The 24,970-nt window shown below is 41.1% G+C and overlaps 1 protein-coding gene across 2 annotated transcripts in view; it reads left to right on the forward strand.

Moving 5' to 3' along the window:
* Nucleotides 1-24,970, forward strand: part of ZFP64 (ZFP64 zinc finger protein) — a 212,688-nt gene that overhangs the window by 80,050 nt on the left and 107,668 nt on the right. For both annotated transcript variants that reach the window (XM_032448582.1, XM_015882035.2), the window contains exon 3: nt 7,071-7,190. The gene's annotated coding sequence lies outside the window, so the exon portion shown is untranslated. The remainder of the gene's footprint in view (nt 1-7,070; nt 7,191-24,970) is intronic.

Raw genomic sequence — 24,970 nt, forward strand, 5'->3', positions numbered from 1 at the left:
CCTCTCTGAACCAAGTGAAGCTGTTTAGCACCTTCCATCTCACAATAGCTGGAATTATACCAGTCTTTCATAATATGTGCTGAGAGTCCTTCACAGAAGCATTAAACAAGTTTCTAGCCAGCTGATGCTCATAGGATTGCTGTTGTCGTGTTATGTGGGTGGAGAAAGACTAGGCAGGGGCAGTCATATGACATGCAGGACTGACTGGGTTTGAGCAGGTTTTGTGTCAGGAGGCATCCCTGGAAAAGCAGTGTTGTGTCTGAGCTGACATTTTTAACTCATCTCAACTCTTGACTTGGAGCCTGCAGTCAGCCCGACAATATCATCTTTGGAGTAAGATACTGCTTTGCTAGCAGAACAAAAGAACCATTAATGACACCAATTAACCAGTGTAATTCTCATTTACACCTCTTTATTACCTTCCACACACAGTATGTGATACATTATACATCCCATTAATTGTTAACATACACGCAAGTCAAGATCTTTTATTATACTGGGTCATCTATCATCGATACAGAGATATAGATATTTTATAGCTGAGCCAACTAACACTACTGTAGAGCAGAATCTATGACCGTTTTCACATCAAACCTGATTGTGTTATTAAGCCCTTGAGAAGTGCTTAGAGTGTGATTTGGCCTCCTCCCATCACGTATCTTCTAGGGGGGAGCAAAAATGTGGAGAATGGGATAAGCTTTTCTCATTTTCTTATTTTGGAAGTTTTGTTTTTGAGATTAGTTTTACCACTTCTCAATTCAGGTGAAAAAGACTGTTCTGTTGCACTGTAAATTCAAACTTTCTAATGAGCCTTACAGTCATTCCTGAGAATATTGGGGAATTGCTGAAGGGGCAACATTTAAGGGGAATATGGGGAAATGTTTCTTAGAGAACCACCCAGAGATAGCACCACCTCACTGCTCACCACCAAAGTGAGCTGTGACTGCTCTCTGCCTGCTGCATGTTATTTGTTCACCCCAGTACAAGTGTAACAATACGTGAAGTAAAGAATCTGTGCATCTGCCACACTGGCTGGTACTTGTAGTACAGTATTCCTGCTTTAAGCAGAATTAGCAGAATCTGGTGCTTGAGATGTGCAGGACCCGAGCAGTGCTGCAGTCTGTGTCTGCTGCCACAACTCCTGGCAGTTCTTGCACAAGATGCTGTGGGTCCTGTTCTGCCCATGGGTTCTGCCCACCTTACAGCAGCAGCCCTCGGGTGGGATCCGTCCTGGCCTGAGCATGGTGGCACTCAGAAAACTGCTTCGCTGGATTTTCTAAATCCAGCTTCCATTATCTATATTCCTTAATTAGAGCAAATGAATACTAATTATTCATGGCTAGTATTTTATCAAAATGAGTGGCAGCAGAAGTTGGAGTCTTTGCCCATTAGATTTGTATCTGTTATGCACAATATTGATGTATTCCATTCATGTATGCTATCCCAGTGTACGTTTACAGTGGAAGTGATTTGAGGCTAATGCTGTGTCAGTAAACAATTAAACACTGTTGACTGAGCAACTGGTGACCCTAAACAGAGAGCACCAAGTGTTAGAGTGAGAAGGAGGTTTGCATTAGCATATAGCCTCCTCCATGAATAAGTGCTAAGTCACAGTCAGCGTCACAGGAGCGTCCTACTTGAGGGACCCCACAAAGTTCTGCTGGCCTTCATTCTCTTTAGCAGGATTTTGTGGTTAGTGCTTGAAATAGAACTGATGCTTTGACCTAACAAAACTATTGTAGCTGCTGACTTTGCTGGAAGGAGGGAATTAAAAGTGCTACTACCATACGCAGAGTAATGAATACACCTGGCCCTTCCTGATATGCCAATATGTACTGATCCATTTAACATTTGATTATGAAAATGTTAATAAACTGAATTTATCATAAAAATAAGCTCTCAGGTTAAAAGATCTCTGAGGGCTGCTCCAAAAGTAGTGCCTCCTTGTTCACGATGTTGGCCCGTGATGTCAGAGGCAGATGTTGGTGGTGTGACAGTAGGGACTGAACCTTCCCACCAATGTCCTGTTCCATTTTGTTGCTGTGTGACAGCTGGCAGCAGAGGGGCAGCCTGACAGAGTGGTGTCTGATGTGGAAGTGTGTATGGAGTGAAGGAGGGAATTGAATTCCTCCATGTGGAAATAATGGCACCCATGGACATTGGTCAGTGTTTGCTTTTCATAATTGCTTTCTCCATTTTTCTTTTTAAGCAGGCTACTACAATTTGCTGATTGATCATTGAAGCACACCCCTTTAAACAAAAGCATGCAATAATGCCTTTGTATCGCTGTTACATCAGTATATATTGAGTCTATTAGCAGTATTTTTGCTCCTTTTTTAACATCTATGTCATCAATCCAAGCCATGCTCAGTATCATCTTTTGTAGCTTCCTATGCCCTTTGGTAGTTATGTGGGAGTCAAGATTAGTTCTTTTAAATTATGTAATAGCTTCGTAAAGAGGAGAATAGGTTAGTAATGTGTCATTTGAGATTTTGATAAAAACCTAATGAGAAATTGGTCTGTGAGCCAACTTGAATGAGCTCGAAACATAATATGAACAAAGATCAGCAAAGCTCCTCAGGTTGCCCAGAAGTATTAAGTGTTTCATTTGTGAAATCCCCAAAGTCTGCCAAGACGTGAAAGCTTGGCATGGTGCAGAAGGTGTGCCTGCTAAGGCAGGGTTAGCACAGATGGAAGCCAGAGAGCTGAGAACACTTTTTTTGTCCCCATCTGATGAATCTTAAGGCTCCATTTTTGCAGGTGGATTCTAAAACAAGGTAGCAGGTGGTGTATTTAAGGATTTCAAAGCAAACCTGCAGTTTGACTGAAGAAAAGTGATGAAATCCCATAAGGACCTGCATGTGCAGCAGGATCCTCAAGCCACTCTTGATATCCCGTTCCCCACAGAAGGTTTCCAGCAGAGGCAGTAGCTCTGGGTCCTGTGCATGTGGCGGTTCTCAGCACATGGTCAGCATCACTTTGGTGGGCACTTCACAAAATGTGAGCAGCCCATGATGTAATCAGCCCAAAATACAGCTCGTGTCAGGTGGGAAACGAGGCAGCCATGAGAAGCACAGACAGAGAGCTGCTTCTCATCTACTTAAACAGGATATTAAGATGGAATGTAGGTAAAGGATGAATGTGTGGAGTTTAAATCTGTTTAAATTCTGTTATTATTTAGAGAAAAGGAATGGCTGTGGATTCAATGCCAACAGTGCTGATGTAATAATAATTTAAATATATATATATATATTCTTTACAATCAATTGATTTTGGTTTTCCCAGGTAGAACCGCAGCTTTTCCAGCTGGTTTGTGTAGGTGAGCTTTCTCATATGTGGGAGAACCCCTGAAGTCTAATAGAAACCTTTTAAGTAAATCTCGCAAAGCTCTAATCTCTCAAAAGCTCCTGTGTTCTTCTCCTCTGTTCTTATTTAATTTTTAATAAGAACAATTCTGTGCAGCTCAAAAGCATGGCTCAATTAAGGAATATTCCTACCAGGCATCTTTGAAATCTTGGGAGGTTTCTCTTTTCCTTTTTTTTTTTGTATTACCCCAGTGCATCTCAGTTTTGGTTGGCTGGAGTTTAGAGAAGGGGTTTCTCTTTAATTGCAAGCTCTGCTTCACACTGTTATTTACAAGTAGACTGAGGAACTTTCAAGTCTCATCTCTTATGCTGGGAGGAAATCACCGAACACTTTAGTGCTGTATTCCAAAGTTCCAGAAAGGATCTTTGATGTAATTCCCCAGACGTCTGTCCAAAAAGTATCTCTAGGTCATGAGAAGTCATTAATAAAAAAAAGGCATGAATCGAAATTTCAAGCCGAGTTACTTCATAGTAATCAAATCTTAACTGCATTGTGGCTCACTTTATTTTTGTAGTGCGTGGCATTCTTCTTGCTGCTCTGGTTAAGCTTGGATCAGCACTTCCATTATAAATGCTGCTTTCAGGGGTTTATAACTTAACTGCAAGAACTTCCTGTGTGTTCAAGATGGCATTATGACCTGACTGGAAAATCATGTTTGTATAAAATACGTGTCTGCCAATATGCTTAAAAATTTTTGGAATCCTATTTTGTGCCTTTAGAGCAGATCACGGTGGTAATGTTTCACCAGGTTACGTGTTGTTAATGATGAGAGAAGTGAAGGGGGCCTGCAGCATCCCGCACAGGGCTGTGGCAGCCTTCATTTTGCAGTCCAGCACTTGCTGAAAGCAGCCCAGCTTCTTGCAGCTGGGACAGAAGGATGTGTCAAATGCAGACTCTTCTCTTTTATGGTCTTCCACCACAGCCTGTGGTGATGGTTGCTTCCTTAAGGGAACCTCAGAGCATCAAACAGTAACAGGTGCCTCAAAGTGCAGTTTTTGAAGTGATCTGGTTTTAAAAGTCTGACAGAATTTAACTCCTTCCGGTGCTGTTTGTAGTGAGCCTCATGATAAGGAACTATTCTCAGCAATTTGCAATTAAAAAATCAACTTGCTGCTCTGTGGTCCCACCCCCTCTATTTTGCTTGCTCTAAAAGAATATTTATGACACCAGGAAAAGGAGCCAGAAGCCTTTCTGTCATTAGTGAATAATGCTGTATGACTCCCTTGTGGTACAAATGCCAGATTATGCAATGCAGCGTAGTTATTGTCTCTAAATATAGCACTGTTTGGTATAGGAGTGTCGTTGGAATAACAAATTTTCTCTTATGGACGTTAATATTATACTTTAATAAGGCCAAAATAACTGCAACAAATCTCAGATTTTGCTAAAGGGCATGCATTGTAAATTCAAGTTTGTTACTCTCACTTTCATAACTCACTGGAATGGTCCACTTGGTGACCCTGATTTACTTATCCTTGTCTTATTAGAAGTAGCACAAATACACTGTAGTATTTTGCAATGAAGTGGCAAAACCTTGTACTTAGCACTGCGTAAAGCCTTCCCATTGTTTAATGCTTTCTGTCAGACTACCACATTCCTTCTGCGTAATGGACACAGCACCCACAGCCAGTGGGCTGCAAGTTGCAGAGCAGTTCATCACTCAAGGCTCTCCAGTATATGATAGTACTGCAAATATTTATATTAGCAGCTTTTGTGCTTGACTGTAAAGACTAGAGATCTTACAGGGAGTACTGAAGGGATTACAGCTCCAAGGTGTGGGGGGGGGCACGCATAGGATGGATATTTCCTGTATTTAAAAAAAAAAAAAAAAAAAAAAAAAAAAAAGTGTCTTTTATTTTGCAGAGAAAGAAAGAAGCATCCTATAAAATTCTTTCCAGCTGCAAAAGTCAGTCTCTTTGTGCCCTGCTGTACAGGCTTTGCTCTGCAGTTTGCAGTTTGGTTGTGTCTGTGGGTTTGTTTGCTGGCTGCAGTGTGGTGGAAGGTGGCATTGACTCAGACTGATGGGATTTTAGTGTGGAAGTGAAGTTCCCGGTGTTCCGTACTCACTATTTTGTGTTGGTTTTTTTGTGTGTGGTTTGTCTTCTTTTTAGTGCAGGCAGCACAGTACTAACATCATCCGCTGCTGTCTGCACAAATATGAACTCTTCATAAGGAGGTGACCCACTTCAAGAGAGCACCTTGGGCACTGAGCTTTATATTAGAGAAAATCAAGGAGGAAGAGAAGCTCATTTGCTGTTTCAGTCACATGTGGATGGACCTGATGTGGAGGGGACAGTGCCTGACTTAGTGACAAAATGCTGATACTTGTGTCCATCCTTTCATGGGATGTATGAAATGTCTGGATGCTCACTTCTGTGGTAACCAGCCCTCTTCTAAGACCTTTCCATCTGAGGATGGGGCTTACTTCTGACAGCCGTTTGTTGTACATTTCACAGTTACCAGATGCCACGGGAGCATGACAAATTTCCACTCTAACAAACACTACTGTAACTTTCAGCCCTGTATGATGTGCAGGAGGATACTTGCATGGCATTGCCAGCTTTTCCTCTGCACAAAGTCTGATGCTCTTCTCCAGGGATCTCAGTTTTTCATAAAACTGTCCTCTCCATGAGTTAACTCCAGCAAGTCACGACAGGTACAGTGTCCCATGTGAACCTGCTGCTCTGCCTGTCGTGGCTTGGAGAGGCTGTATGGTCAAGGTTAATGTGCTATATATGAGTCCTGCTCTTTAAAATGATCGAACAAAACCATCTATTAATAGCATAGGATTTTTGATGATTGGCTTTTTTTAACGTTGAAACAGAATATGCTGTCCTTGAGAACACATGCCCCTGAAGTTCATGAAAAATGCAAGCACTTGTGGAGTGGGTTTTTTAAGTCAGGTATTTAAGATCTGGTTCATCAGGTGAGAAGTCTCCTAAAATGAGGGGCAGACTATTACAAGATGCAGCAAAAAGAATTCCAGGGGAAATGTATTAAAAAGTGGATGCAGCCACACCTGGAAATGCAGCTGTAGTGCAGGCAGGAACCTGTGGGTAGAGGAGAGAGCCCTGGCCACAGTTAGAGGACAGAAAAATAATCATCTTCAAATATCTTACATCATCTTAACCTCCCGTTAGACCTTCCCTGCAGGAGAAGTGCAGAATAACATTAGGAAACATGAGTAGCTAAAACAAAGAGCTGCTTTTGATTCTAATGTACTTGTATAGTCTGTAGAGAAATGTCTCATATTTTCCTCTGGACAGAAAGGTAAAAGCTCTTTGGAAGATTTTCAGAATTATCTTGCTCATACCTTCAGGACGTATGTATTTATTCATTCATGTGGCTAAACATTATAAAACTGACTGTAAAGTTTTATAACATAAACACACAATTTCGTGTAGTGGCAGAATTAGCAGAAAACAGACAAGTGTGCAGGTGTCCCCGTGTTAAGACTGAGTAGGAAAGAATCCAGCTACAAAATCTCAAGGTATTTTAATTTCTTAAGGCTTGAAGAAAATGTGACAACTGATAGATTTTGCATTTTATATCGTTTTGTTGCAACTGGGAGACATAAAAATAGCAGGTGAGAATATTTACGCTCTCTTCCAGCATCTCTGAACTTTAAGCAATTGTCTTTCACAAGGAGAATGAAGCTGTTCTCTGGGAATGGCATCCTGTTCATGTGCTCATTTCTTTGGCAGAGGTTTTGGAATCAGCTCTGCAGGACATCCCAGCACCAGCGCAGCCCAACTGGAAGTACCAGCTAGCTGAAAATCTCCATTCAGAAGCACTCAGCCATGGCCTAGTGAGGAACTGGAAAGGTATGTTAAGTGAGTGGGTTCCTGTGGATCTAGTTGTGTTTCGTTAAAGATCTGTGTGGTGGATGGGAGAGAGTGCTTACTGCTGTGCCAGAGGGGACAAACTGGAAGGGTTGTGATAACAGTGGAAGACAGAATTAGCATTCAAAGTGATATGAGTTAGGGAAATAAGCTGAAGAAAAGGATGCAGTTCTGGAAGGGAAGATTCAAGGTCTTACACCTCAGCAAGAATAACCAACAGAGAAAAAACAAGATGGGAGACATCAGCTTTGTAGCCTGTACTGAAAGTGAAAGAAATGAGCATAAGATGAGCATGAGTCACCAATGCCAGTCTCTGGGAAGTAACCAGAAAGGGGGGAAATAGTGCTCCTTGTTGCTGCTCCAGAGTGTACTTTTCAAAAGGTAAGATGAACCATTGCTTTTGGCTGGCATGAATCATCCACTTTGCTTCCATTGAATTCACTGCTTTCCAAGTGTTCTTACGAGATGAAGTTTGGCTCTGGAACTGGATTTTAATATAATAGCTGATAATTTAATGACCTACAATAACATCTGTAATTACACACATTAAGAGAAAGGCAACTTCAGCTCATGCTTCTGGGTTTTAGAAGGGCATTAGAGAGCAATAATCTTTGTTAGAGCCATTACGTTCTCGTGTTCAGATTGATGCTCTGGGTCTGGGCAGCAGCAGCCCTGACCAAGTGCATGGAGCGGCCCAAGCCCCCCCAGCTGCTCCTCGGGCTGCCTCAGCCACACCTGGCCTGGTGGGTTTTCCTCATGTAGAAGTGCTGCTTTCCAGGGCACTTCCTGCGTATATCCTCTAAACAGGGCACAGCTGCCTTTCTCTTGTTATCAGGAGCTTGAAGTACTGATGATACGGTGTAAATTACAAGAGTCAGGATTAGTATGTGTAGAAGAGCATGCATGGCATTAGATAACAGTGTTTCATGACCTGTATGCTGAAAAAAGCAGGAGCAACTCCAAGTTATTTTAAGTTCTAATTTAGCATTCCACATGAGTATGAAGCTATTTTGGAATATCAATATATTTTTTAATTTAAACAAATCTAATTATACTAAATTAAAGATTTATTTAGCGAACTTAGTAATGTTAAATGCTTAAATATTTTAGATGTCCGAGATAAACATAATAAAATGACTGTTTAATCTACAAATTAATCCAAAAAAATAAATTGCATTTTAATTACATTGATAATGATCAAACCCAAGTATGATGGGCATATCCCTTCCCTGAGCCGTCCAAAAGGCAGAGAAGCAAACACTGGGCCAGATTCACTTTCCTCCTTACACCACTATAGAGGTTTTGAATAATTCCCTTTAGTACGTACATCTCTGATGTGTAATAATCCAGCTGAGTAGAATATGGCTGTGTCGTTGAAGTTGGTCCAACACATCCTTACACTGAAGATGACTCCAATAATGAAAATCTGTCTTGCAAATGACTCATTGTAAGAAGGCTGTGCTGAAGATGTTGAAAATCAGGATGATGCATGTGAAAATGAAATTAATCAATATGAAGATGAGGATCAGCAGTCTATCACGGCAGAACTGTTTGATAATAATGAAACTGAGGAAACAGGCACTGCTAGGGAAACAAATGAAACTGCGAGAACTAGTAGTGATAGTAATGAATTAGTAGCTATTTCCAGAAAGTGAAGAGACTGAGTTTGCAGACAAAGAAAGGCATGCTAGGAAGCTGTGATGCTTGCAACAGTTTTCCATGCCCAGATTCTCTGAACACTCAGTGATGTAAATACACACACACAAACAGTCGGGATTATTCGATCTCTGTCTGTAGTTGCTCCATTTGTGCGTGTAAGTAATTGTCAGGCTGGGTAATTTCTCATGCAAACGGATGCTTGAGCAGCTCAGCTGATGAATCAAGCCTCGGTGCTGGAGTGGAACACTGCACTTACAAACGGGCTCATTCTGTCACACCTCTTTTTGTCTCTTTTTGTCCCCAAACTCACCAAAACATGTTCTACTAGAGCTAGGTTGTGAATCTGGTACAATGAAAGGATGGAGAAGTGTCCATCCTTGCTAATGGGTTAAAGCAATACTGGAAGTTGTTAACTGTCAGGTCTGTCCAATAAATTGGGTCCTTCACAAGGAGATGCAGCAGTTTCAGCTACTCTCTGTAAGCTTCAGAGCCCACAGCTCTGTTTGTAGACCTTTCCTGTGTTTCCTACAGTGGGTATTTGTTGTGATGTTTCTCAGAAGTTTCACCACTTCAGCACTTATTGGTAGCTCTGTTTGAACCCTGACTTTCAAATGAAGCATCACTTTTGTTTTGACCCTTGTGTACTGACTGACACATTGCAATGGCTCCTTGGACACCTGGGATAGGTTATCAGCACTCGGATGTTCTATCAGATAAGGACTGGGCTCAAACTCAGACAGAGATGCTGGTTGTGCTCCCCAGGCTGGAGTCACAGCCTCTTCTGAATTTAAAGGGTTTTGAAAGAATTTTGTATCAAAATGCAGCAAAATGACTTTGAAGTCCAAGTTTCATTGTCTTTCACTGATGTTTTGGGGGAAACATGTTAGCTATTACTGAGTGTAATTTATGCCACTTTAGGGCCCATTCACACTGCTGCCAAAGAGGCGTGAGATGGTCATAGCTCAAATGAGACTCATCTCCTAAATTCTGTCAACTTTTACTTAGACTTAATGGTGCTTGTGAAACTGCTGACCGTATCAAACCCCGTTTCAAATCCTGTGTTAGGAACCTGTATATGATGATTTTTCTTGTATAGAAGAGCCTCTATGAGTTCCTCCAGAGAGGTCTTGAACTAACTGGCTTGAGCTTGTTGTCTGATCTTTTAGTGTGTGCATCTGAAAGCTCCTGAAACAAAAAAATCAGAAGGTACTTCTGCCTGTGTAACTGTAATGGAGTAAATCTCTCTGTGTGTTTTGAATTCTTAAATTCCTTTTAACTGGACTGCAGAGAAACAAAACTGGTTGTTTATCAAATCAGGTCTTGGAAAATGCTCATCCCCTTGAGGTCAAAAAGAACTCCACTATGGTGCATTATTTTGGCTTCATGGTTCTTTAAATCTTCTCCAACTTTCTTTTCCTTTGTTCCTTATCCAATACCACAAAAATGTAATAACAGCAAAAGTAGACAATACAGATTAGACAACCTGGATAATATTTAAGCATGTGCTGAAGTGTTTTCTTAGTGGACTTAAGTACTCTGCTGTAGTATATGTGGCATTTTCAATTTTCTGGATGAACTCTGTTTTCTTAACTTGCAAAGACTGTAGAGACCATAAAGCAGAACAGGATTTTTCAGTGCAGAACTTTTTGCTCTCTTCTTGCAGTTAGCGAAGTGCCTTCTTTGACAAACGTGCGGGCACTGATCCTATTGATGGGAAAGAGAATGGAAACTATTTCTTAAAAAAAAAAAACAAAAAAAACCTCACACCCCCAGGTTGGTGTTTTTCAGTCAGGTAGTTCTCGTTTTGAAGTTATCAGTATGTACACATTGTTTGCGCTTTCACATTTGAGTTGAGCCATGGCTTTGTGCAAAGAGCTTCCTTTCTACCTGGCTTATCTGCAAGCTGTTCGGAGAAAAGATTTCCCGATCTTACGCCAACCAAGGTGTGGAGGGAGAGGGGGGACATTCAGAATTGTCCAAACTACCCAGAAAGCCAGAAGTTTCTCTTTGTTGAGCTCTTTTTGATGTCTTTTTTGATTGATCTCCCAAACCTATTTTGCTGCACAAAGCCCCGTGTTGTTAACTATTGTGTAAGAGTCTGCCTGGTTCTAATTCTTCCATTTTTGTGCAAACGATCTTGTTTTCCCATAGTGATTACTCTGTCAGGATTTGGACTTCAAAACTGTAAAAACAAAACATGAGACTGGGATGCATTATCCTGGGATAAACTGGGATCAGCTGCTCCCTGCTTTATGTTAGGATTACATGGAAGACTTGGTTTGAGCTGTATATAAGGCCTGAAGAAGATTCAAAGTAAAAACATTCATTGGCAGAACAGCATAAGCTGCTATCGTTTTTAATTTTTATTGAGCCCTTTTAACACCTCAGATGACCATAAGGGAAAAACAGACCAAAATATTGCCCATTGTAATAAATAATCTGAGTCAAGTTTCAAGCCCATTATTAAATGAAACTTGAGGTAATCTTCTAAGCTGAGCTTCAGGGCACCTGTGACTTTTAAATGGAACTGTTCTGTTTCTAGGGAAATACATACCTTTAAAAATTAAGCTGGAGGCTAAAAGCCTCAAACAATAAATCTCCCTCCAGCACACTTCTCTGGGGACATATATACTATGCAGCCTTCAAGCAGGGCACTTAGCCTATCTTTGGGTGTCTTTTCTCCAGCGTTAAGGTTCTTTTATAAGGCACATCTGGTTATCTCTAGACCTTTGAGTTCTCAGAATCCCAAATATCTCTGTTTGATATAAGCTCTACTGCTGGCTGGCTGGATGCTCTCTGAACAGCCACCGTATCTGTTAGGAACTCAAAATGTCAGGCTGTTTTGGTGTCAGGAAAAGAACTGTTTAGCCCTGCATGTACATGCAGTGTGCACACAGTGCTGTGTTTTTAGCAGACAGTTCTGTGGCTGTGGTGTTTTGGGGGTCGGTGCAGCGTGGCTTGAACCTGGAAATGTCTTTTCTCTTTGGGATGTATTCCCACACTCGGAGTAAAGGAATAACAGAAGATCCTCCCTGAAACAAATGAGTTTGCCTTCAGAGAAATGTTTAAGTACCGGTAATGGCGTGAAGCTATTGAACCATGTAGTGACTGCTGATTAATTTAGCACTGTCCATTCTGAACACTTAATACAAGAATCTTGGATAAGAATAGCTGTGTAATTAATGCAGCTATGCAAGGAAATAGAAACGGGCTCTCATTGGTATATGCGTTAGAATACATGACGTGCATTTATACGTGAGGATCATCTCACCCTCTTTGTTACGCTGTGCATCTTACTGCTGTGTAGCAGATGAGTAGAGCTCTTTTCACTGCTGAATCATAAATGTTGCAACAGCTGGCAGTGCTGGAGCTGCAGCCACATCCCCAGGCAAGCAGTAACAGCTCAGCTTCGGCTCCATCCCTGTCTGTGTGTTTATCTTACAGGTTCTCACAGAGTGGGGCATATCAAGCTGCTCCAAGTTTACTTTTCCATTTATTTTAATTTTCATATTTAAGTCGATACTGATCGCTTGTACGACGACCCTGCCTAAACTCTTCAATAAAAAGTAAACAACGGGAAGGTATATAGAAAGCCAAAATAACTCATTATTGCTGCTTATACGCTCATCAAAATCCTAAGGGGGCTGTGACCTGATTGTAACTTTCCCCTGGAGCCATACAATAATTTTAGCTGTGAAAGGAAATTTTATGGCATGTAAGATTAGCCCACACTAATGCAAGGTCAAAAATAATAGAATCAATAAGCAAACTCAATACTGTTAACATTTTGAGAAAATTACTACGAGAAAACAATGTCAACAACAGATTGAAGTGGGTCTCCAAAGTTGTCCTATTGATTTCCTTTCAGATTCATGACAATCTAACTCTTTTTCCTTTGCAATATGGTACAATTTTTTTTCTTTTTTTTATTTATTCTTTGTGTTTTACAGCCTATTATTATTTCAGCTATGAACACTTGTTAATTTATTATTTTAAAATATAGCAAAATTTGTGTCTTTGAGTTTGTATTCTGAAATAGAAAAAAGCCTCTGATACCATTCAAAAGTGGTTAGAAAGCCTTAGGCTATTCCAAGGTCTTAATTTGGTTAGCAATGCACCAGCATGAGTGGGGGAAGAGGAGGGAGGAAACTGAAGGCAACTTTGACACTTGTTTAGAACTGTCAAAATCAAGGATACTAAGAATAGGAAAGAAGTAAAATGCTGAACGTGTATTTAAGTGTTGCATTTCGTATCGGTAGTATCTTAGACTGGTAATGCTATCACAGATTGACTGTGTTGTGCCTTTGAAAGGATCAAATTGTAACTGAGTTGTAAAATTGAGGCTGTGCAGTCTGGATTCTTCAGCAGAGATGCGGCAATGGGGTGTCGGGGTGTGCACTCCCAGTATAAGCATCTGGGCTTTGGCCATAGGAGAATGTTACTCCAACTCCACATCTGAGATGAATTCATGGCAGGAGGAAGTAAAGCAAAATGTCACCACTGGACTTTGACACTCATGTAGTTCCTCTTCAAGGCATCCTTTCTGCTCAGGAAAGCACTTTAGCTCACACTTTCCTTTACACACACAAACATAAACGCTTCCCACAGCTGAGCCTGGTGCTTATAAAGCAAAATGATGTATTGTTATTTGATGATCTCATGGTTGGTGCAAAGGTCCCTTTCTGCAAACTGCTTCTCCTGTGTTCTTTGGAAGTCTGGCACTGCAGGCTGTGGGTGCAAGGGAGCCTGGCTTCACTAGAAGCCCTTTCTCCTGCATTGGGAAGGAAGCTCTGCTACACTTGAACGCTAAATATGCTAATCCCTTCTGCTAATTCTTCTCCCTTTGGAGAGGACTTGTGTTTCAGAATTGACATAGTGAAATCTGCTTTGCAGCTTTGTATCCATTACTTGATACAGCTGCTGTAACAATATTTCCTTCAGTGCACATGGATGGATCCCTTCGGAGGTGGCAGCAAACGGCTACACGGAGGTTAGTTTCTGATGGTGTGCAAGCATCCCAGATCCGTCCTCAGAGCTGCCTTTCTCCATAGGCTCAGTGAGGTTCTGGTTTGTAGGTATTGCTGTGCCTGAATTTGGAAGCGAACTGGAGAGAACCCAAGTCTGTGCCGGGTTGTGTGTCACAGACTGTTTGCTTCCCCCAAGATCAACAGCTTTGCTTGTTTCTCTGGTATCTCAATTTCTTTTCACCCTCAAATATAATCCTTCCTGGCTTTCATTTGTAATAACTATACTAATTATTTTTGAGGCAGATGTACTGTGCAGTCCTGATGTTACCATTGCTGTGGCAACGTCTGTGTTTGCAACAAAATCAAGTGCTGCATTCCTTACAAATAAGGCTTGGCTTGTCATAAGGGCAGGCTATCAAAAGTTCATTTGAGCAAGATGATTTTCTGCTCGCCTGATGCTACCAGCTGCTTGGACAAGGGATTGGCAACAGCTCTGTGTGTTGGTCCTTGGCCAGCAGATGATGGTGGTGTTTGTGAGTCTGATCAAACTTTGACAATGAGGCAGAACTTATTTGAAATGCGGTTCTTGTCATTGCTGAAAAGAAAGAAAAATAAAGAAAGAAAAGAAAGAAAGAAAGAAAAAACACCACTGAAGGGAGTTGTCACACAAAAGTGTGTGGTATGAACTCAGGGACCTAAAAAATCAATCATGGCAATTATTTTACTAAATTATTTTAAACTGTAGTGTGTCCAGAAGTCTTTCTGTTAAATGTCTGCTGTCACAGCAACAAGCTGTGCTGTTTCCATCTCTGACCTTTTTCATGTTAAAATGCGTGTCAGTATGTAAAACAGAAGCACTCCATACAGAAGATGACTGTAGCAGCGCTTTGCTTTGCTGCACTGAAGGTCCTGGAGATGCATATTTTGCAGGAAATGAGTATAATGGGACAATTCGCCATTTAGTTAGAGGGAAAAAAATGCCAACAACAAGCAAAGGTTGCTTTTTTTCAGCATTTGTTTTGTCGTGTTCCTTTCTGCTATGATAAATTTGAGGGAACAGAATGGAAGACTTAAGTGGCACATGCGGAGAATGGATGACTTGATGATGAAGTGTGAAATGACCATTAAAGCACTGACCGTTTATCCCTAATGCTCTATCCTGAGCTGAGATCTAAGTGAAATGAGTGTAGTGGTTGCAGCTGAGTACCTGGTGGACAGGAGTCCATATGTCATGGAAATCTGAATCAGCTGGCACAGCTTAGCATCAAGAACAGCACTGATCCTGATGAGGTGTGGGTCAGACTGATAATGATAAGGATGTGAGGAGCCTCCAAGAAGATTTGGGGGAATAGGTGGGAAGTTTTGAAAGCACACCCCAGTGCCTTCTGTTCAAAATCTGCTCACCTATAGATGAGGACTGTCCTGGCTGGTGCATTAGATGCTATCTGACTGAAATAATTAATGATGTTTGTGCTCTGATAAACCTATGGACTATGTTGTGTCATCCTGTGTTTTGTAAAGGGTGAAGAATGATCCTTCTGGAAATTCTGCCATGTCTCTTATAGAGGAACCTGAACTTAGGAGCACCTCTGTGTCTCAATATGACTGTCTTTTGTCAGGTTGTTAATATATATGGATGCTTCACATACAGATGATATTTGCCATTTCATTTCACAACTTCATGAAGTCAGCAGTAGCTGTAGGTATTGTGGTCCTTCTCTGCCCCTGTGAGTTTGGCATAGGGCAGGTCCCAGCTCTGATCTCCCTCCTGCCCTGTGCTGTTCTGTCACAAAGGCTGTCCATTACTGTCTAATCTCATCAGATTTTTCCTAAGTAAATATTTTTCTCTTAATTATGGAAAGGAGGTACACAATCACTGGGCTAGTCACCTGGCTAGATTCCAAATAAGACTCAAGGAGTGAAAAAGAAGCTGTAAGGACTTGCTGTGTCTGAGGTATGGATCTAAATTTGGGTAGTTCAGCCAAGGTGCATGTCCCAGAAAGCAAGTGAGAATGACAATTGTGAAAAAAGGGCAGTAGGGCTGCCAAGTACAGTACAGCTATTCTGGGCTACCCAAACCACTGCTACTGCGCATACTGAATATCTTCCATAGAAATCAGCCTTGGCCAAGAATAGTACAAAGATAATATGAACCACACAAAAATGCTGTAGTAGGGAGCTGTATCCTGAAGATAGGAAATACGTTGAAATGGATCAGCAGAAAATCCAAACCTGTGGGATTCTGTAGCAGGTCTGTTTTCAGAACCTGTATCTGATGGCCTGACATTGTAAGAACATCCAATAAGTGTGTTACAAATTGTATTAAATAGTACAGAAACCGGAAGCACTGTTTGGAGACTCATTGCATTCCTCCTTTGCTGCCTTTTGGATTGGGCTGCAGGAGTGTCCCAGACCAGATGTGAGTGGTTAGCTCCATGCACAGTGTGCACTTCTAGTGTGTGACCAGCCAAAATAAAGTTGTTCCAGTGTAAATCTGCTTCATGGTTTGAAAGCAGAGAAACATCTTCTTTGAGAGATTCTAGGTCAGGGATGGGAGGTTTGGTGTTACAGCATCTTCCTTTTGAGATTAGATTGATAATTAATGAAGAAGAGATTATCATAGTAAAGTCACAGGGAAGTTGTATCCATTCTTTCTCAGTGTGGGGTTTGGAATGGAAAATGTAATGCAAATCTACAGAGGTGATACAGAAAATAAAGCAGGGGCTTAAGAAGGGATGATGAGGGGTTTCTGCTGATTTTTGCCAGTTAAAACTTAAGTATAATAGCCAAAGGAATCAAATGCTTATCTATTGTGGATGCTTAAAAGCACAATATTTCCTGGTAGGCCGGTACCACAGGTGACTGACGTGTTCAGAGGCTGGTTGGGAATGTTGGTTTTCCTAAGCTGGCCTGAAATATGGGCACTGCAATGGGTGAGATACAAATTCAGGACTTGGGACACTGGATCGGTCCCAGATTCCTGTGTGACTTAATAGCTCTGTCCTCAAGCTCCAAAATATGTTATTTAGGGACTGTCATATTAATGTTTTTTTTTAAATAGTATTGTGAGGATAAATACTAAAAGCACTTTTAGCTTCTCTAAGTACTGACCTTGGTGTTTTATGCCTATATGTGCATCATTGCAATCTTTTTCTAGCTAGAAGTACCATCCTCATGGGATCAGAACAGTCCTGCATTAAACCTGTGAGATCAATAGCTGTGTGGGATGATGGAAGGGGATGCTTTTGAGGGTCTGTCTGGAGGAGCTGAAGGTGCTGCTGCTGGGGCAGATCCTCAATGCCTGCCCTGCAGTGCACCAGGTCAAGAGCCCCAGAACAACACCTGATGTGCTGCAGTGCAAAGCGCCTCTGTCCATACTCTCCTCCCAAACCAGTGAAGCCTGGGCGGATAATTCTGCATTAAAATAGATAAAGAGTTCTTCTGCGATCACTTTTGTCAGTTCTGCTCTGGGGGCTGTACCTGCAGCAGTGGGGGCTGTAATGCTGGCAGTTGGCAAACAGGTCCTAAATAAAGAGAGGTGTGTGTGAGATAGTGTAGGGGTGTGTGTAATATCATAATGAATATATAGCCATGTGTGCCGTAAAACCTAAACTTAGCAATACATAATGCAAGAGCATGCTTTCTCACTTTATTTCTGTATCTGGAAAGTTTCAGCACTGGCATCGTATCAATATTTATTAATGCATTGTGAACTAGAACCTGTGATTATTACTCATGCTATCTCATACTTCACAAGCTTCAACTCTGAAGAATAAAATCACATCTGCTTTCGCTCTCCCCATATTTTATTCAATGTTTTAACAGCTTTGCCGTAAATATCTCATCCATTACGATTCAGTTGTGACTGTATCAACTTCACATCTCTTGTTTTATTGCTGTCATTATACTTAAACAACGCACTGTTAATTCTGTTAACTAACAAGTTCATTGTTCTGAGAGTCAGCAATCTCTGTTTGTCGAGTCCACAGAGTTACTGGCTGTAAATCAGAGCTGGGGAATGAGAGAGGCCTCTCCCTTCATTTGGAAAATGAGAATGCATTCTTTACAAAGGCTGATGAGTAAAAGGCTAATTGTGATCCCAGATAATAGAGCTTGCAGGGTAAGTCTTACTTAGTGAAGGCAAAGCCGTGGTATCTGTCCTCTAGTTTCTCTATAAGTCTCTGTGCTGTTGCAGCTGGTGGGCAGAAGCTGCTGCCTGTCCTGCTTTGTGCAGCAGTGATGGGCAGCAGCTCTGCAGGGCTGCACTCCCCATGCAGGACAAGGGACAGGCTGTGATGCTGGTAGGAAGGAGATGAGGGAGGGCAGGCCAGGTGTCTCAGAGTGGGCCTGGGCCATACTGGTACCAACAGCCTCAGGTTCTGCTGTTCTGGCAGCTGCTGGAGCCTGTGGTACTGCCACAGTTTGGGTGATCCCAAGTAGAATTTCTGCAGAGAACTCTATCTGCCCTTTTAAGGATGTGTGAGTCAATTGATTTCACAACACCAGTAGGCCTGTCTTCTTTGGAGAAATATGTAGTCATTAGGTCTAATATTTTTTTATGTACAATTCCTAAAGGAAAATATACCTCGCCTGTGGTTTGAAAGCTGTCTCTTGAGAAATCTTGCATGCCTGGTGATCATTTGAATTCCTTGCAGTCCTTAACTTTTGCTGCCCGTGTGTTAGAAATCATCTTAAATGAATGGAATAAAATTCACAAATGTTTTGTGCCAGGGTATGATGAACTCACAGGAAACATGACTCAAAAGTCTTTTCCATTTTTTATCATAACAAATAGGAATGGAGAAATAATGACCCATTTCTGAAGGAGATTCTATTGGTCTCCCATCTGCAATATGCAATGCCTTGCTTAAACAAACTGGTTTATATTTGTTACATTTTGGTGTAATTATAAATTCCTAATAGGGAATAATCACAGTAAGTCCAAGGACAGTCCTTGGAAATAAATACATGGATACAGGTGTGTAAAATTTAACTCATGTCATGTGACCTGGGGCACATCAGGATGCTTTTGGGTACCAGGAGTGGTACTGATGCACAGAGATGTGGATGTGCTCTACTTGTGCCCCCCAGGTGAGCACATGGGGCCTGGCTGTGGTGTGTGCAGGGGCTGCTGTGTGCTGCACCACTGCATCATCTCAGGGTCTTCTGTGCTGCATGGGGCAGGTTCTGCTGTGGGATGGTGGATTTTTTGTGTGGAAACTGTACAACTTGTACTGTAAGTTCTGCCAATTTAAACTGGGTCTTGCTCTTCATGTTGTGTGGTTAAACTTGTTTTACTTCTTTGGGAAATAAGGAACCTGAGTGCAGTGGAAGGTGAGTGAGCTGAAAGCCACTTTTTCTTCGTATCCTCTCAGCTGTTAAGCTTGTTTGCCTGGGATGGCGTCCCTCTGCTGAGTTCTGTGTGGTTCTGCAGAATTAATAATTGGAGAGGGAATCTACCTATTCCCACCTCCCCTCCTGAAACTGAGCATGAGGTAATGTATTAATCTAAACAAACACACATCTCGATACCATAGCTATCATTTTACCTGTTAGTGCTACTGCTTAAATTGAATTTAAACACTGAACAAGAACTGTGTGAAACTCTTTGGCATTTGATTCACAAGAGCACATCAGACTCTGCTGTGGTGCTGCTGTCAGCACAAAGTTCCAGTGGAACTCAGACAGATGCCCAAGGCAGCTCCCACATGCCTGGGTTCCGTCCTGAGGTTTGAACCAGGCTGACTCAAATTTTCATCCATTCACTCAAAAAAGCCCTTCAGCTCTTCTCCCTTGGTTTCAGGTTATCCTGTGGCTAAAGAATAGATCTGGGAGCTCTAGATTTGATTTCTCACTCAGTTATAGATTTGTGTATAACCTGAGGCGAAGTCGTTCAGCTTCTATACTCTGAGTTCCCATTTACAAGGCAGTGATAATAATAATAATGCTTGTCTCCTTTATAAGAGTAGTGGGAGACCTTAATTTCTTAATATTTGTCATCTGTAAAGTACTGTATTTCACAAATGGGTGAAGCCAAAGAACAAAGGGAGAAGGAAGAGACTTCTATAATCCTGAAGAGAAGGTTACTTTGTTTTGTTATCAGCATATTAGCCTGTATAATAGACTATAATCTATAATCTCTGCAAGATTTCAGCTGATCTCACACCAGCCAGTGTTCCTTCATGATACAATTTTGCTCCGTGGAATTGTGGGTGGTCTGATATTGCTCTGAGGGAATGCAGCATAATTATCAAGGCTGTAACCCTGAACTTGAGAAGTATTCCATTTTTATCTTTCATTATCTGATGGAACGTATCATACTGTTTCACTTGATAGCACAGTAATAGATTCTGCAAACATTGGCCTGTGTGGTGTAGCACTTGCTCTCCTTTGCTGTTTCCATGGTCTTCAGCTATTTGCCCAAAGGAGAGGTAATGCTTCCTACATTTGCCTAAGGAGTGCACTTGGAAGCAGCTGAGATAAGTTGGTGGACTTCACTTTGCTCCACTGATGTAGCTGAAAATAATCAACCTTGAAAGGTATTTTTTAGGTCTGGCTGCAGACCTGGTAAGGCATGTTAGTGAGTATTACTTAAGTCCATTTCACTGTCTTCTGGTTGGCAGCTGTATGTTTAACACGGTAAAACTTCTCACAATTGCTGGGAAAGGAGTGTGTATTAATTTCATAGTGAAGGTTTTGAAGAGGAGGGATCGCTGCTGCCATGTATCTGTAGCTTAGTCACAGCTCTGAGCAGGTATTTCCAGGTGACCTCTAAAGCAGGAAAGTGATTCATCTGTGCCAAATACACGATCACATGTGAGTGTTGCACTTTGTATTATTTAATTTCATTCCAATTTCCAGAAAAGAAAAAAAAAAAACAATTAAGAAAGTGAATAATTATAAAAGTAAGGTCAACTCAATTTTCTCTACTAATGTTTTTAGTTACTGGACTCATTATTGCTAATTTCTTTCATAATCTTTGCCATCTAACCTCATTTGTTTCATTGCTAAGTGGCAAGAAGGGAGCATCATAAAACTTCAGTGAAAACAAAGCAGGAAATTCACATCATTTCAGTGATTTTCTAAGAAAGTAATTATCTGTTGTTAACCTTTGTGGAAAGAAGACTTCAATATAGCTGTTAAATTTTCATCCTTCCTTTTCTGGCTGTAATTTTTATAATTAAAATCATATATGGGTAGATATATTAATATATGTATAGATATTTAGAAATTGTTATCTGCAAGCAGTATTTAAAAGTTTATAGTAGCTGTACAGAAATATTCACGTAGTTAGAAAAAAATAGAGCAAAATCTGTTCAGTGTAACTGGTGCATATGGACAATGAATTTAACACATCTGTGGGCCTTCATAATTCCTGAATTGTACAGAAGCCGTTATATCCAATGTTGAGGTGAAGATCTTGCATGTGTTTAAAGGAGCAAGTCCACATGGAGATGACTAAATCAAAAAACGCGAATGGAGGTCATGAACAGACTTTCATTGCTGATGGATTTACTGAAATTGAGATGAGTAGAAGAATATCCTCATGAATTTATTTGACTATCATGACTCCAAACAAATGGGTTATTCTTTATTTTTCCCTCATTTTTATTTGTCAGCTGCAAATCGCATTAAGAAAGACAAGGGGGAATGGCTTTAAACTAAAGAAGAGAAACTTTAGATCAGATGTCAGGGGAAGCCATTCACTGAGAAGGCGGTGAGGTGCTGGAACAGATTGCCCAGAGAGGTTGTGGATGCCCCATCCCAGGGGCAATTCAGGGCTGGGTAGGAAGGACCCCAGCAGCCTGAGCTCGCGCTTGATCTGGCAGCTGCCAGGGCCTTGGAACTGGGAGGTCTTTGAGGTCCCTCCCAGCACAAGCCATTCTGCCGTCTCCACCCCTTCCTCTGGTTCTGCTGTCTCTGTCAATTCTGAGTCTTGCGGCACCTACATCAGGATTTCCATATCCGGTCCCTTGGCTAAAACTAAGCTTTGGGTCAATTAAATGTCTGACATACACCCTGCCAGGGATTATATCTTGCTGTGGAAGGGAGCTAGGCTTAGTGAACTAATAGGTCTTTTCCATCTCTAACTACTGCCAGTATGATTATGTTTTTTTAATCAGAAAAATGTGTTGCTGAAAAGTGCAGAGATTAAGCGCCACAATTGCCTGTAACAAAAGCAAGTTTTGTTGGATGAGCAGAGATCTGATGAATGACATGATTTGAAATGTTTTCATCCTAATGGCTTCCTCTTCTGAAGTTAATTTTTTTTGTCAGTTGCCAAAACATTTATGAGCAGATTTGTGGATAATGACACTCTTAGATGGGGGTTTAAATAAAAATCTGTTCCATTTGCAACCTAAAAGACCTGGTATTAAAGCAGACAAATGGGTTTGGAGTCTGATTCTTCTTTTGCAGGGTAATAGATGAGCTGGGGTCACTCGTGGTGTACAGTGAACAAGACACAAACTTCAGGCCAGTTGTTTCTTCCTTTGAGGAATTTAACGTAGGAACAGATAAAAGTGAAAGCACTGTTTTGTAGGGAGTGTTCCTGTGAAGTGAATGGCTCTGCAATGCAGGGAAGTTCCTGTTCCATGAGTGAAAAACAGGCATGCAAAGAAAGAGAAAGGAGATGTGCATTATGTACAAAATAGAGCTAAATTTAGAGTTGGCCTCTTTATCCAACACCCGGGTTCTTAAAAAGGACAGACACAGCCCTTTCAAAGGGGAAATTTGGTCTTTGCATGGGTGGTGGAACAGCAGGTTGTATAAATCTCAGTTTGGGACTGTGTTCTGCGATCACCTCACCCTTTAGCATATCTATGCTTAATTGACATCACCTATGCCAACTATATTGCCTGTGCAGTGAAAAGTACTACAAAATACAATCATAATCTGCATTCTAATCTAAATATTGCAAATTTATACCCCTGTGTAGGGCTGGTTTTGAACTCTTTTCATTATGGCATTGAAAAGTATAGTACACCTGGAAATAACATTTTAAGGGGTTTTGGTGTGTGTTTTTTTGGCAAGTTTTTGATACACAATATATATTTTTCATGCTTATGGTAAGTTATTTGCAATCATCTCTGCTTCTTTCAAGTTATACCTGCATGTACTCCCATTCATTTTAATGCAGCCAAGATTTCACTTATATTTTTTAGGAAATGGAAAAGCTATTGCAGGTTTTTCCCACGTACTCACCAAGCTCATACAGAGTTGCTTCCTACCATATATTTTCTGGAGTTTATTTTGCAGGTTACTTTTAAACAGTGGGGTTTCCTTTACTGTCCACAGTGCTCTATGGCACAGCCCCATAGATCTTGTTCACGCTGGGCTTTAAATCAGCTAAATACCCACCAGAATCTTCAAAGGCCTCTCAAGAAGAATGCTTTACATGTCTGTTTTTTCTTTGCCCGTATTATGATTTGTTATTCATCTTGTGGATTTTTAAGCAGACCCTTGTACTCAGTATTCATATTAATGATCTTACTGTATTTAGCTGGATAAAAACATTGGGTACGATGTCTGTAATAGCTACATTTCTATGATATACATACTTGGTAAAAGCTTTCTCATTTTCATCATTTAGACAGGTAGGATCTGGTAAATCATGTGCAGCACTCAGACCAGGGTGACAGTATGGCAGGGGTAGAAGAAAATTGCAGGCAGCTGCTGCAGGAGATTCTTCTGAACACCTTTACCAAATATTGAAATCCAAAAGACCCTGACAATTATTTTTCCTTTTTTCCCTTTTTCCATAGCGAGCACTTTGTTATGCATTCTGGTAAAAGGGTGCATTTCTGCACCTGCCTTGCTCATTTCATACTCAGGCTGAACTGTCTTATATGTGAAAGCTTTGCTTTCACCCACTTTGTCTTCAGCATCCAGTTTTCCAAAGGTCAGGATTTCCAGCAGCCTCTGTCCATGGTTTGCGTGCCCTTGGCAACACCATGGGTGAGCTCTGCAGGGCAAGTTGTAAGACAGGAACATGCAACTGATCAAGTCTGTAAGACATTGTGTGAATGTGCCTTGTAACTTTCCATCTCTTTGTTTCCCAGTATTCGGATGGTTACAACCTACCCTTCCAGTGGCAATGCGACCATTGAGCTGCAGTGAGCTAGGAGGTGGGGTACCTTGGTGGCTCATGGGGCAAAGCAGGAATAATGTCTGAGGTCCACGGTTTTCTGTAAGAATGCGAGTTAACTAGAATTCTCCAACCTAAATTAACTCAGATTCACGCTCTTTAACATGTGACAGAATTCAATATGAAGCAGAGTTTCTTTACTCACGTATCATCATTTTCTGCAGTACTTTATGTAGTTGTCTCCATTAAAGCTTGGGCTACAGTAGCTTAAGTGCCAAATAATCAGTTCAGGATAAGCGTTTTGCTGTTCATAATCATTATCTAGAGGAAGAAGAGCCACTCCACTGTGTGCATAAACAGAGCAAGGGTTCCTGTCACACAAAGGCAATAGTAATTCAGTGAACAGGATCGGCAGAGAAGTACACCTTTTCCATCTCATAGTTCTCCCATAAGCTTTTACTTAATTTCCTGCTAACATATATTTTCATGACTTTTTTTAATTTAACACGAGCTTTTCTCAAGGTTAGAGCATCTAATCAGTGAGAATGGCATGTTTGTCTCTTTTTTTAATTTAAATCCCTTGCTTGCCAGTCTTCTTCCCTAAACACAATTTCTTCTCCTGCTTCTCATTCTTATGTGTATGCACACAGTTGTGTTTTGTTTATTGTTTCATCCCATCCTACAAACCTTCTTCAGTATCTTTGTTCTGCAGCAGGAGCATCTTGCAAGATCCCCTTTTACTCTGCAGTTGTGCTGCTTAAAATGTAAAGGTGAGAGACAAAGAAAAAGAAAGCACCCTTAGCTTACATTGGAGCCTCAGTCACCAGGAGTTCATGTGTGCATCAGAGAGAGAAAATTAAAATAACCAGTACTTTGCAATCAAGTTGATGTCACTGGCGTTTCTTTTCTTTTTCTCTCAATGCTCAGAATCATTTCACTTTCTCAGCTACTGGTTTCTTCCCATTAAAACACGAACATAACACTGCTCCACGTGAGGCTGTGAAAACTCAACTTGTGTTATTTTCCATACACCTAGTAAGATAAATAGC

The sequence above is a fragment of the Coturnix japonica genome, chromosome 20 (genome assembly GCF_001577835.2).
Source record: "Coturnix japonica isolate 7356 chromosome 20, Coturnix japonica 2.1, whole genome shotgun sequence".
In the NCBI taxonomy this organism is placed as follows: Eukaryota; Metazoa; Chordata; class Aves; order Galliformes; family Phasianidae; genus Coturnix; species Coturnix japonica.